The sequence below is a fragment of the Salvelinus sp. IW2-2015 genome, linkage group LG15, assembly GCF_002910315.2.
Source record: "Salvelinus sp. IW2-2015 linkage group LG15, ASM291031v2, whole genome shotgun sequence".
Classification (NCBI taxonomy): domain Eukaryota; kingdom Metazoa; phylum Chordata; class Actinopteri; order Salmoniformes; family Salmonidae; genus Salvelinus; species Salvelinus sp. IW2-2015.
This window is the reverse complement of record NC_036855.1, coordinates 64,999,625-65,008,450: the sequence shown is the minus strand read 5'-3', so window position 1 is coordinate 65,008,450 and position 8,826 is coordinate 64,999,625.

The window sequence follows — 8,826 nt, the reverse complement described above, 5'->3', positions numbered from 1 at the left end:
ACGACCCAAAAGAACCAGTCCTTCCCGTCCAGGAGGAGACTGGTGCAAATCCAACCGTGCGCCCCCAGAGACCGCCCCTGAACTGCCATGGGCCGGAGGTCGCCACAGGTGGCACAGGGGCACCGCCTCGAAGAGGTCGCTGTTCTAGCCGGGAGGGCTGTATCGGATGGCCCATCAAACCTGAACCCGGCGGCGGTAACCACAACATAAACCAGACCACTGGGGTCAGTATATGGGAAAGAAGATTTATGTGAAGAAAGAGAAAGGTTTGAAGAAATGGTCTTCCTGGGCGCCGGTGCCGTTGCGGGGGATGAAACACCACCTCATGCCATCGCTCCTTGGGTGGGCACCTCCCCCCCGGCACCGGAACACCAATGATAGGCCCCACTAGGCCAACGGTCGGGGTAAGGGCGGGATCTGCGCAGGACGGTGCCGCCGGCGAACATATCGAAAAATACGGATGAAAACCGGACCGAAAGGGGCCTCCCGGAAATAGAGGCCCCAAATCCCAACATGGCGGAGAGAACACCACCGACAGAAACCACAGCCAAGCGGGCCGACGGTGCCCCTCCAGGTGAATCGATGGCCAAATCGGGTCAGGTCAGAAGAAATAACTCACTGATTCAACAGAGAAACCATGGAGAAAAACCAACGTAGAACAAAGGATAGAAGAGACTGAAGGCGTACAGCCCCTTAACCGGGCTAAACCAACCACCCAATAGGTCGCCAGAAGGGTTTTGCACTTCATAGGATAGGAAACCACTGGTCATGTGATGAATCCAAACCCACAAGGTGATAGCGGAATAGAGCAGCCTGTCCAGGAACACAGAAGCCCTTCAATACCCTCCCCACCACCAGGCTGGACACTTGGGAACAAAAATAGGACACATCGGGCCGCCGGAAGGGTGAAATAACACCGAAAATCGGTCCGCCGGCCGGTTAAAGGTCACCAAATGGACCCCATGGTTCCGAGGGCTCACATCCCCTCTAAATTGTCCCATGTCACCGTTTATAATCCGGACAAGATAGGTGGCCACCACCCTCAACTCCTAGGACATGGGAAGTCTTTGTTGTCAAAAAGTCAGGTTTTCTAAGAAATCGCGCTGCAAAAAGCGTACCCTGTACTGGCCACACCACCAGGAGGTATGAATGTGGTCATCGCCGGACAGGCCGATATCCAAAGAAGACGTCGTGTCAAATCGATTGATTCAGTGTGCCTCGATTTTCAGGGAGAAAATCTTAAATATTATTAACGGTAAATACCAAAAGTAACAACTCCAAACTGGTTGAGTTTTTTTTGCCCACGAAAGGGTACCACAGAGATGAAATACATAATAATTAAACCCGTTTCTATAAAAACCATATTTAATAGAAAATCGTCGTTAGTGTTGCTGTTCTTAATGTTTGGGAAAAAAATGGAATGCCATCCCAAGAAGATTCCTATGGTTCCCGAAAATATAACCAACTGGTAACTGTTGCCACACGAAGAAGGATGAGCCAAAAAATGGTGGAGGACCTCAGCCCATCCGGGAAATGTTTTTTAATTCAATTATTGAATATTTCGGGAAATTGGTCCGAAAAGTGACCAGGAAGTGGCACCTTCGTGCCACCTTGGTTTTTTTTCCGTGCGCACCTGGTATTTTTTTTGGAGTTAACCCCAGGCCCACCAATTTTATAATGGTTTTTGAATGATTTTCCCGATGGCACACCCTCAATGCACACCGACCTAATGGAACAACCTCTAACGGGCGCCAGTCGTGGGCCGCTGAGGCTGAGGATTATGGAGCTTTGTAAAACAATGTCTGGGAGGACAATCAGCATCCCCGTGAGCGCTAGTGGTGTTTGTTTTTCGTGCCCAGGTATTTTTTGGGTTTACCAGGCCCACAATTTTATATGCGGTTAAAGATTCGGAATGACGCTACACCAACTCAATCCCCGACTTGGAGCACCCCATACTTGTGAGGCAAACAGTCCAGGCCCGGCCTGGAGATCTGACCAAATTTACCATTCCCGGCACCTTAGGTTTTTTTCCCGGTACGGCACTGGTATTTGTACCCAGGACACAATTCATAATGGTTTAAAAATGAATTTAGAGGGCCTACCACACCTCAATGGCCCCGCTTGGAAACACATACTACGGAAGTCCGGTGGCCCGGCCCTGGAGGATATGGGAGCTTTTAAAAAAATGTCGACAATCCATCACCCCGTAGCCGCCCTGTGTTTTTTTCCTGCGCCCTGGTATTTTTCTGGGGTTACCCCAGCCCAACAATTTTAGAATGGGTTTAAATGATTTTCATGAGCTACACACTCCTAAACCCGCTAGGAACAAACCCCATACTACGGGCCAAAAGTCCGTGGGGCCGGCCTAGAGGTTTATGGGTTTTAGAAGAAGGGTCGGAATATGTCATGGTGGACCAGCTCAGAAAAACGGCAAGTGCCCCCTCCTTTTGGACCCCAGGCCACAATTTATAATGTTTTAAAATAGATTTTAAAATGGCTACCATACCAAACATCCCCCTCATGAAACAACCCATACTGACGGGGGCCAAGTCGGTGGAGGGCCGCCTGAGGATATGGACTTTTAGAAAAATTCTGGGCACTAAATCCATCAAATCCCCGGCCCGCCTGGTGTTTTTTGTTCCGTAGCGCCTGTATTTTTTTTGGAGTGTTCACCAGGCCCCCACCAATTTTATAAATGGGTTTTAAAATGATTTTCGATGAGCCACACACCTCAATGCCCGACTGGAGGCAACCATACTGTGGGCAACAAGTCATGGGGGCCGGGCCTGAGAAGTCTGACCAAATCCACCATCCCCGTGCAACAACCTGGGTTTTTTTCCGTAGCCGGCCTGTACTTTTTTGGAGTTACCAGGCCCCAAATTTATATCGGTTTAAAAATGATGAATTTTTCGAGGGGCACCACACTCACTGGCCCCGCTATGAACAACCATACCTGCGAGCCACAAAGTCTGGGCCCGGACCTGTGAGATGTCTACAAATCCATCATCCGTGCCGCCTAGTATTTTTTTCCGTGGGCCCTGGTATTTTTTTTGGTGGACCATGACGTTCACCAAGGCCCCACATTTTAAATGGGTTAAAGATCCGATGAGACTACCACACCTCAAGCCCCCCGACCTTGGGAGCACCATATGTGGGCCCACAAAGTCCATGGGCCGCCTTGAATGTCTGGGACCCAATTACCATCCCGTGCCACCTGGTTTGTTTTTTCCGTACGCCTGGTATTTTTTGGTTACCAGGCCCACAATTTATAATGGTTTCAAATGATTCCGATGGCTACATAACCCCCACCCGCTGATGGAAAAAAACAACCATAACACCCGGGCCCAAGTCGGTGGCCGGCCTGAGGATTTATGGAGCCTTTTAGAAAAAGTTCTGAAATATTTCCTATGTTGGGACAGCTCAGAAAAAAAAACGGCTAATGCCCTTCCTTTGTTAAAACCAGGCCCAACAATTTAAAATGGTTTTAAATATTTTAAATGGGGCTAACCATACCCTACCATGGCCCGGCCTATGGAACAACCATAACTACGGGCCCCAAGTCGGGCCGCCTGAGGATTTATGGGACTTTAGAAAAGTTCGACTAATCCAAATCCCCCGTAGCGGCCCCGTTGTTTTTGCCCGTGCGCCTGGTATTTTTTGGGTTACCCAGGCCCACGTGTTTTTAAATGGGTTTAAATAGTTTCGAGGAGTTACACACCTCAATGCCCGAAACTTGGGACACACCATGACTGTGGGGCACAAGTCAATTGGGCCGGGCCTTGAGATGTCCTGACAATACCCATCCCGGGCACCTTACGGTGGTTTTTTTCCGTACCCGCCTAGGGGTATTTTGGCTTGTTACCAGCCCACAATCTTATAATGGGTTTAAAATTAATCTTAGAGGCTACAACACCGCAATCGCCCGAACTGGAAAGCACCATACTGCGGGCACAAGGTCAGTGGGCCGGCCTGAAGTGATTATGGAAGCTTTTAGAAAAAAATATATAAAGACTAGCCCGACGGACATCACCTTATGTTTTTAACCTTATGGTTACCAGGTGCAAATTTAAAACGAATATATTCATTTAGATGAGCTAACTCCACCTCATGCCCGACGTGGGGCACCATACTAATGGGGCCCAAGTCAGTGGCCGTCTGACAAGTATTTAGAGCTTTCCAAAAAAGTCAAAATATTCTATTTTGAATCTTCAGAATCGCTATGCCTTATCCCTCTTCCGAAAAACTATCTATGTGCCCCCCCACTTTAGGTTACCCAGGTGCAATATTATTTAAGCGATTGTAAAGCTTAAATGGGGCCTACATACCTAAATGCCCCGACTTGGGAGCCAAAACCTATGGGCCCCCCAAGTTCCAGTGGGGCCCGCCCTCCTAAGGGATTTATGGACCTTTTAGAAAAATATATAGGACCAGGCCTACTTGACATCACCTATGTTTGTACTTAATGGGTTACCAGGGCGCCACATTTTTTATAATAGGTTTTAAATGATTTTATGGCGATACACCTCATGCCCCTAATGGGAGCAGCCATACAACGGGGCAATCCAAGTGGCGGCGGCCCTGAGGGGATATAGGGCTTTTAGGAAAAGTCTGATACTTTCTATGGTTTGAAAACTTTTCAGGAAAACCGGCTAGTCCTTCCTCTCGAATATTCTTAAGTGCCCTCTTTTAGGTACCCGGCCCACATTGTATAAATGGTTTAAAATGGATTTTCCGAAGGTACACACCAATGGCCCCGACCATTGAGGCCACCATCGACTACGGAGCCAAGCAGTGGAGCTGGCCTAAGCGGATTTTTATGGAGTTATTAAAAACATATATAAAGGATAGCCTACTGAACATTCCACCTATTTTTACCTTAGTACCAAGGCGCACTAGGCCATTCACTCACGACCCGGATCACAACCCCCTCTGCTCTGGGCAATACTTACAAGGCAGACACCCCCCACCTTTCCACAACCCTGCACCACCCAGCGAACCAGGCACCCACACTTAAGCACCCTCCTCGGGCATAAAAGACCCATAGTGCACCAGCTAGTTACGAAGACCGCCGGGCACTAGGAACCCAAAACGCACCCGGCCATCTGGGAACCCCAAAACCGGACGGGCATACTAGTAACCCAAATCCAAATGAAGAGAGGGCATCTGGTACCCAAATCGAACATGAGGGCCATCCTGAGGGGAAGACCCAAAATCAAAAAGAGGGCATCTGGGCGGTAACCCAAATCCGAATCAGAGCATGCTGTCCGTTTTGTTGTTGAGAGAGATCGGTGCAGCCAGCTGGTTTTCTTCATGCATCGCGCCGGACAGAAACAAACATCTTTCTGGTAAGAAGAGGGGCGGGGGGTATGCCTTATGATACGAAGAACGTTGTGATCATCATAACAACACACAGGAAACTCAAGTCATTCTGTTCACCTGATCTAGAACTCCTCACAATCAAACTCGACCGCATTATCTACAAGGGAATTCTCTTCAATCATAATCACAGCCTATATATTCCCGCCAAGCAGACACATCGATGGCCGCCTGAACGAACTTTATCTGACTCTTTGTAAACTGGAAACCACACACCCTGAGGCTGCATCATCGTAGCTGGGATTTAACAAGGCTAATCTAAAAAAAAAACTCCCTAAATTCTATCAGCATATCGATTGTGCTACCAGGCTGGAAAAACCCTAGATCATTGTTATACTAATTCCGCGACGCATATAAGGCCCTCCCCCGCCCCCCTTTCGAAAAGCTGACACGACTCCATTTGTTGATTCCAGCCTACAAACAGAAACTAAACAACAAGCTCCCGCGCTCAGGGCTGTTCAACGCTGGTCCGACCAATCTGAATCCACGCTTCAAGACTGCTTCGAACACGCGGATTGAAATGTTCCGCAAGCGTCCAACAACAATATTGACGAATATGCTGATTCGGTGAGCGAGTTCATTAGGAAGTGCATTGACGATTCGTACACCACAGCAACGATTAAAACATTTCCCAAACCAGAAAACCGGGATGACGGCAGCATTCGCGTGAAACTGAAAGCGCGAAACCACTGCTTTTAACCAGGGCAAGGGTACCGGAAGCATGACCGAATACAAACAGTGTAGCTATTCTCTCCGCAAGGCAATCAAACAGGCTAAGTCCCAGTACAGAGACAAAATCGAGTCGCAATTCAACAGCTCAGACACAAGAGTATGGTGCAGGGTCTACAGTCAATCACGATTACAAAAGAAAACCAGCCCCGTCGCGGACCAGGATGTCTTGCTCCAGACAGGCTAAACAACTTTTTTTGCCCGCTTTGAGGACAATACAGTGCCACTGACACGGCCCCCTACCAAAACCTGCGGCTGCTCTTCACTGCAGCCGAGGTGAGTAAAACATTTAAACGGTTAACCTCGCAAAGGCTGCAGGCCCAGACGGCATTCCCACCGCGTCCTCAGAGCATGCGCAGACCAGCTGGCTGGTGTGTTTACGGACATATTCAATCAATCCTTATCCCAGTCTGCTGTTCCCACATGCTTCAAGAGGGCGCACCATTGTTCCTGTTCCCAAGAAAGCTAAGGTAACTGAGCTAAAACGACTACCGCCCCGTAGCACTCCCCTTCCGTCATCATGGAAGTGCTTTGAGAGACTAGTCAAGGACCATATCACCTCCACCCTACCGGAACCCTAGACCCACTCCAATTTGCTTACCGACCCAATAGGTCCACAGACGACGCAATCGCAACCACACTGCACACTGCCCTAACCCTCTGGACAAGAGGAATACCCATGTGAGAATGCTGTTCATCTGATTACAGCTCAGCATTTAACACCATAGTACCCTCCAAACTCGTCATCAAGCTCGAGACCCTGGGTCTCGACCCCGCCCCTGTGGCAACTGGTCCTGGACTTCCTGACGGGCCCCCCCCAGGTGTGAAGGAGGTAACAAACATCTCCACCCCGCTGATCTCAACACTGGGGCCCCACAAGGGTGCGTTCTGAGCCCTCTCCTGTACTCCCTGTTCACCCACGACTGCGTGGCCATGCACGCCTCCAACTCAATCATCAAGTTTTGCGATGACACTACAGTGGTAGGCTTGATTACCAACAACGACAGAACGGCCTACAGGGAGGAGTGAGGCCCTCGAGTGTGGTGTCAGGAAAATAACCTCACACTCAACGTCAACAAAACAAAGGAGATGATTGTGGACTTCAGGAAACAGCAGAGGGAGCACCCCCCTATCCACATCGACGGGTCAGTAGTGGAGAGGTGGAAAGTTTTAAGTTCCTCGGTGTACACATCACGGACAAACTGAATTGGTCCACCCACACAGACAGCGGTGTGAAGAAGGCGCAGCAGCGCCTCTTCAACCTCAGGAAGCTTGAAGAAATTCGGCTTGTCACCAAAACACTCACAAACTTCTACAGATGCACAATCGAAGCAGATCCTGTCGGGCTGTATCACCGCCTGGTACGGCAACTGCTCGCCCACAACCGTAAGGCTCTCCAGAGGGTTAGTGAGGTCTGCAGAACGCACCACCGGGGCAAACTACCTGCCCTCCAGGACACCTACCCACCCCCGATGCTCACAGGAAGGCCATAAAGATCATCAAGGACAACAACCACCAAGCCACTGCCTGTTCACCCCGCTATCATCCAGAAGGCGAGGTCAGTACAGGTGCATCAAAGCAGGACCGAGAGACTGAAAAACAGCTTCTATCTCAAGGCCATCAGACTGTTAAACAGCCACCACTAACATTTAGCGGCCGCTGCCAACATACTGACTCAACTCCAGCCACTTTAAAAATGGGAATGATGAGGAAATTATGTAAAAAATGTACCACTAGCCACTTTAAAACAATGCCACTTAATATAATGTTTACATACCCTACAAACCCATCTCATATGTATATACTGTACTCTATAATCTACTGCATCTTGCCATCTTTATGTAATACATGTACCACTAAGCCACTTTAAACTATGCCACTTTATGTTTACATACCCTACAGTACTCATCTCATATTGTATATACCGTACTCTATACCATCACTGCATCTTGCCATGCCGTTCGTACCACCACTCATTCATATATCTTTATGTACATATTCTTTATCCCTTACACTTGTGTGTGTGTATAAGTAGTAGTTGTGGAATTGTTAGAGTTAGTACTTGTTGGTTATTAACTGCATTGTCGGAACTAGAAGCAACAGCATTTCGCTACACTCGCATTAACATCTGCTAACCATGTGTATGTGACTAATAAAATTTGATTTGATTTGATTGATTTTATTTTGATTTAGCCCAACAACTACCTCTTTCCCTACATGTTATTATTTATTTTGCTCCTTTGCACCCCATTATTTCTCTCTCTACTTTGCACATTCTTCCACTGCAAATCAACCATTCCAGTGTTTTACTGATATATTGTATTTACTTCGCCACATATCCTTTTTTTTTGTTGTTGCCTTCACCTCCCTTATCTCACCTCACTTGCTCACATTGTATATAGACTTATTTTTCTACTGGATTATTGACTGTATGTTTTTTACTCCATGTGTACTCTCGTGTTGTTGTATGTGTCGAACTGCTTTGCTCTATTGTTGCCAGGTCGCAATTGTAAATGAGAACTTGTTCTCAACTTGCCTACCTGGTTAAATAAGGTTAAATATGGGTCTACAAAAAACAACAAACAGGAGAATGAAAGCAAAACAGTTCTGTCTGGAGGAGAGGCATGCTTAGTCGAGTGATCATAAGGGTCCAGTGAGTAGAGGTTGGTTGGGGTCACGGCGATTCAGACAGCTAGCCGGGCCATCGGTACTAAGCTAGCA